Below are 6820 nucleotides of genomic sequence, written 5' to 3' on the forward strand. Positions count from 1 at the left end.
TAGTGATATAGAAGACCAAATGACAGAGAATGAAGAAGCTGAGCAAAGGAGAGACAAACAACTACTGGACCATGAGGGGAGAATTCAAGAGATAAGTGATACCATAAGATGAAACAACATTAGAATAATTGGGATTCCAGAAGAAGAAAAAAACAGAGAGGGGAACAGAAGGTATATTGGACAGAATTATTGTAGAGAATTTCCCTAATATGGCAAAGGGAACAAGCATCAAAATCCAGGAGGTGCAGAGAACCCCCCTCAAAATCAATAAGAGTAGGTCCACACCCCATCATCTAATAGTGAAACTTACAAGTCTTAGCAACAAAGAGAAAATCCTGAAAGCAGCCCGGGACAAGAAGTCTGTAACATACAATGGTAAAAATATTAGATTGGCAGCAGACTTATCCACAGAGACCTGGCAGGCCAGAAAGAACTAGCATGACATATTCAGAGCACTAAACGAGAAAAACATGCAGCCAAGAATACTATATCCAGCTAGGCTATCATTGAAAATAGAAGGAGAGATAAAAAGCTTCTAGGACAAACAAAAACGGAAAGAATTTGTAAACACCAAAACAGCTCTACAGGAAATATTGAAAGGGGTCCTCTAAGCAAAGAGAGTGCCTAAAAGTAGTAGATCAGAAAAGAACACAGATGATATACACTAATAATCACCTTATAGGCAATACAATGGCACTAAATTCATATCTCTCAATAGTTACCCTGAATGTAAATGGGCTTAATGCTGCAATCAAAAGACACAGGGTATCAGAATGGATAAAAAACAAAACCCATCAATATGCTATCTATAAGAAACTCATTTTAGACCCAAAGACACCTCCAGATTTAAAGTGAGGGGGTGGAAAACAATTTACCATGCTAATGAACATCAAAAGAAAGCTGCGGTGGCAATCGTTATATCAGATCAATTAGATTTTAAGCCAAAGACTATAATAAGAGATGAGAAAGGACACTATATCATACTCAAAGTGTCTGTCCAACAAGAAGATCTCACATTTTAAAGATTTTAATTATTTATTTGACAGACAGAGACTACAAGTAGACAGAGAGGCAGGCAGAGAGAGAGGAAGGAAAGCAGGCTCTCTGCTGAGCAGAGCACTGGGACCATGACCTGAGCCGAAGGCAGAGGCTTTAACCCAATGAGCCACCCAGGCGCCCAAGAGCTAACATTTTAAATATCTATGCCCCTAATATGGTAGCAGCCAACTATATACACCAATTAATAACAAAATCAAAGAAACACATTGACAATAATACAATAATAGTAGGAGGCTTTAACACTCCCCTCATTGAAATGGACAAATCATCTATGCAAAAGATCAACAAGAAAATAAAGGCTTTAAATGACACACTGGACCAGATGGACATCACAGATTTATTCAGAACATTCCATCCCAAAGCAACAGAACAGAAGAATACACATTCTTCTCTAGTGCACATGGAACATTCTCCAGAATAGATCACATCCTGGGTCACAAATCAGGTCTCAATTGGTACCAAAAGATTGGAATGATTCCCTGCATATTTTCAGACCACAATGCTTTGAAACTAGAACTCAATCACAAGAGGAAAGTTGGAAAGAACTCAAATACATAGAGGTTAAAGAGCATCCTACTAAAGAATGAATGGGTCAACCAGAAAATTAAAGAAGAATTGAAAAAATTCATGGAAACAAATGCTAATGAAAACACAACAGTTCAAAATCTTTGGGACACAGCAAAGGCAGTCTTGAGAGGAAAGTATATAGCGATACAAGCCTTTCTCAAGAAACAAGAAAGGTCTCAAATACACAACCTAACCCAACACCTAAAGGAGCTGGAGAAAGAACAACAAAGAAAGTCTAAAACCAGCAGGAGAAGAGAAATAATAAAGATCAGAGAAGAAATCAATGAAATAGAAAGTAAAAAAAAAAAAAAAAAAAAAAAAAAAGAACAAATCAATGAAACTAGGAGTTGGTTCTTTGAAACAATTTATAGGATTGATAAACCCCTGGCCAGACTTATCAAAAAGAAAAGAGAAAGGACCCAAATAAATAAAGTCATGAATGAAAGAGAAGAAATCACAACCAACACCAAAGAAATACAAACAATTATAAGAACATATTATGAGCAAAAATACGCCAGCAAATTTGACAATCTGGAAGAAATGGATGCATTCCTGGAGACATATAAACTACCACAACTGAACCAGGAAGAAATAGAAAACCTGAACAGACCCATAACCAGTAAGGAGATTGAAGCAGTCCTCAAAAATCTCCCAACAAACAAGGGCCCAGGGCCAGATGGCTTCCCAGGGGAATTCTACCAAACATTTAAAGGAGAATTAATTCCTATTCTCCTGAAACTGTTCCAAAAAATAGAAATGGAAGGAAAACTTCCAAACTCGTTTTATGAGGCCAGCATTACCTTGATCCCAAAATCAGACAAGGATCCCATCAAAAAGGAGAATTACAGACCAAGATCCTTGATGGACACAGATGTGAAAATTCTCACCAAAACACTAGCCAATAGGATCCAACAGTACATTAAAAGGATTATTCACCACGACCAAGTAGGATTTATTCCAGGGCTGCAAGTTTGGTTCAACATCCACAAATCAACCAATGTGATACAATACATTAATAAAAGAAAGAACAAGAACCATATGATACTCTTAATAGATGCTGAAAAAGCATTTGACAAAGTACAGTATCCTTTCTTGATCAAAACTCTTCAAAGTGTAGGGATAGAGGGTACATACCTCAATATCATCAAAGCCATCTATGAAAAACCCATGGCGAATATCATTCTCAATGGGGAAAAACTGAGAGCTTTTTGGCTAAGGTCAGGAACACGGCAGGGATGTCCATTATCACCACTGCTATTCAACATAGTAATAGAAGTCCTAGCCCCAGCAATCAGACAACAAAAAGAAATTAAAGGCATCCAAATTGGCAAACAAGAAGTCAATCTATCACTCTTTGCACATGATATGATACTATATGTGGAAAACCCAAAAGACTCCACTCCAAATCTGCTAGAACTCATACAGGAATTCAGTAAAGTGTCAGGATATAAAATCAGTGCACAGAAATCAGTTGCATTTCTTTACACCAACAACGAGACAGAAGAAAGAGAAATTAAGGATTCAATCCCATTTACAATTGCACCCAAACCCATAAGATACCTAGGAATAAAACTAACCAAAGAGGCAAAGAATCTATACACAGAAAACTATAAAGTATTCATGAAGGAAATTGAAGAAGACACAAAGAAATGGAAAAATGTTCCATGCTCATGGATTGGAAGAACAAATATTGTGAAAATGTCTATGCTACCTAAAACAATCTACACATTTAATGCAATCCCTATCAAAATGGATTGGGAGGGAGACAAACCATAAGTGACTCTTAATCTCACAAAACAAACTGAGGGTTGATGGGGGGAGGGGGGTTGGGAGAGGGGGGGTGGGATTATGGACATTGGGGAGGGTATATGCTATGGTGAGTGCTGTGAAGTGTGTAAACCTGGCAATTCACAGACCTGTACCCCTGGGGATAAAAATATATTATATGTTTATAAAAAATAAAATTAAAAAAAAATGCCATCCATTTTTTTCAAAGAATTGGAACAAATAATCCTAAAATTTTTTTTAATTATTCATTTTATAATATTTTTTTCTTTACAGATTTTTTTTTTCAGCATAACAGTATTCCTTGTTTTTGCACCACACCCAGTGCTCCTTGCAATCCGTGCCCTCTCTAATACACACCACCTGGTTCCCCCAACCTCCCACTCCCACTGCTTCAAACCCCTCAGATTGTTTTTCAGAGTCCATAGTCTCTCATGGTTCACCTCCCCTTCTAATTTCCCCCAACTCCCTTCTCCTCTCTATGCTGAGTGAAATAATTCAAGCAGAGAGAGTCAATTATCATATGGTTTCGCTTATTTGTGGAGCATAACAAATAACATGGAGGACAAGGGGAGTTAGAGAGGAGAATAATCCTAAAATTTGTATGAACAAGAAAAGACCCCAAATAGCCAGAGGAATGTTGAAAAGAAAGCCAAAGTTGGTGGCATCACAATTCTAGATGTCAAGCTCTATTACAAAGCTGTCATCTCTGAAAAACAATCTGAGGGTTTTGAAGGGGCAGGGAGTGGGTGGTTGGGGGAACCAGGTGGTGGGTATTGGAGAGGGCATGGATTGTATGGAGCACTGGGTGTGGTGCAAAAACAATGAATACTGTTATGCAGAAAATTAAAAAAAAAAAAAGCTGTCATCATCAAGATAGGATGCTACTGTCACAAAAACGGACACATAGATCAATGGAACAGAATAGAGAACCCAGAAACAGACCCTTAACTCTATGGTCAACTAATCTTTGACAAAGCAGGAAAGAATGTCCAATGGAAAAAAGACAGTCTCTTCAACAGATGGTGTTGGGAAAATTGGACAGCCACATGCAGATGAATGAAACTGGACCATTTCCTTACACCACACATGAAAATAGACTCAAAATGGACGAAAGACCTCAATGTGAGAAAGGCATCCATCAAAATCCTTGAGGAGAACACAGGCAACAACCTCTTTGAACTCAGCCACAGCAACTTCTTCCTAGGAACATTGCCAAAGGCAAGGGAAGCAAGGGCAAAAGTGAACTATTGGGACTTCATCAAGATCAAAAGCTTTTGCACAGCAAAGGAAACAGTCAACAAAACCAAAAGCCAACTAACAGAATGGGAGAAGATATTCACAAATGACATATCAGATAAAGGGCTAGTATCCAAAATCTATAAAGAACTTATTAAACTCAACACCCAAAGAACAAATAATCCAATCAAGAAATGGGCAGAAGACATGAGCATACATTTCTACAAAGAAGACATCCAGATGGCCAACAGACACATGAAAAAGGGCTCAACATAACTAGGCATCAAGGAAATACAAATTAAAACCACAATGAGGTGCCACTTCACATCAGTCAGGATGGCTAAAATTAACAAGTCAGGAAACGACAGATGTTGGTGAGAATGCAGAGAAAGGGGAACTCTCCTACACTGTTGGTGGGAATGCAAGCTGATGCACACACACTGGAAAACAGCATGGAGGTTCCTCAAAAAGTTGAAAATAGAGCTACCTTATGACTCAGTAATAGCACTACTGGGTATTTGCCCTCAAGATACAAACGTAGTGATCTGAAGGGGCATGTGCACCCAAATGTTTATAGCAGCAATGTCCACAATAGCCAAATTATGGAAAGAACCTAGATGTCCATCAACAGATGAATGGATAAAGAAAACGCGGTATATATATATATATATATATATATATATATATATATATATATATATGATGCAGCCATCAAAAGAAATGAAATCTTGCCATTTGCAATGACATGGATGGAACTAGAGGGTATTATGTTGAGTGAAATAAGTTCATCAGAGAAAGATACTTATCGTATGATCTCTCTGATATGAGGAATTTGAGAGGCAAGGCGGGGAGGTTGTTGGGGGCAGGGAAGGAAAAAAATGAAACAAGATGGGATAGAGAGGGAGAAAAACCATAAGAGACTCTTAATCTCACAAAAAAAAAAATAAAAAACTGAGGGTTGCTGGGAGTGGGGGAGTAGGGAGAGGGTGGTTGGTTTATGGACATTGGGGAGGGTATATGCTATGGTGAGTGCTGTGAAATGTGTAAGCCTGATGATTCACAGACCTGTACCCTTGGGGAAAATAATACATTATATGTTAATATAAATTTTAAAAATTACACTAAAAAAAAGAAATCTTACCATTTGCAATAATGTGGATGGAACTAGAGGGTATTATGCTAAGCGAAATAAGTTAATCAGAGAAAGATGATTATCCTATGACTTCACCACATGTGGATTTTAAGAAACAAAACACAGGCTTATAGAGGAAAGGAGGGAAAAATAAAATAAGACAAAAGCAGAGACAGAGATAAACTATAAGAGACTCTTAACTACAGGAAGCAAACTGAGGGTTATAGATGAGGAGGTGGGTGGAGGGATGGGGTAACTGGGTGATGGGCATTAGGAGGTCACCTGATGTAATGAGAGCTGGGTATTATATGCAACTGATGAATCCCTGAACTCTACCTCTGAAACTAATAATACACTATCTGTTATTAACTGAATTTAAATAAAATATAATTTTAAAAAAGAAGAGAGATCCCAGAAATGGACACATGCATGTTTGGAGACTTGATATTTAACACATGTGATGTATTACACATCATTGGAGAAAGGGTGGGGTCACAAATACAAACAGGACAATTGGAAATACGTGTATCAAGGAGAAGTGTATAAAATATTTATAGCAGCATTCAACTAGGAGGCAACCCAATGATCCATCAACGTAGAATGTATAAATAAACTGTGCTATATTCATATAATGGAATTTAGCAATACAAATTAATGAATTTAGCCATACTCGTAAATATTAATGAGTCTAGCAAACATAATATTGACTAAGGAATCAAGACAAAAAGAAAACCTATAAGGGTTCAACTGACACTGATGGTTTATTTTTTTTTTTAAGATTTTATTTATTTCTTTGTTAGAGAGAGCGGGAACACAAGCAGGGAGAGCTGCAGGCACAGGGAGAAGCAGGCTCCCTGCTGAGCCAGGAGACCCATGTGGGACTCCATCCCAGGACCCTGGGTTCATGACCTGAGCCAAAAGCAGACGCTTAACCAACTGAGCCACCCAGGCATCCCTATATTGAGTTTAGAGAGAGGAAAGCCTAGGCTATACTGTTTAAGGATGTATACATTGGTCATAAAACTCAAGAAAAGCAAG

The sequence above is a fragment of the Enhydra lutris genome, unplaced genomic scaffold (assembly GCF_002288905.1).
Source record: "Enhydra lutris kenyoni isolate GAN:26980312 unplaced genomic scaffold, ASM228890v2 scaffoldscaffold13, whole genome shotgun sequence".
Taxonomy (NCBI): Eukaryota; Metazoa; Chordata; class Mammalia; order Carnivora; family Mustelidae; genus Enhydra; species Enhydra lutris.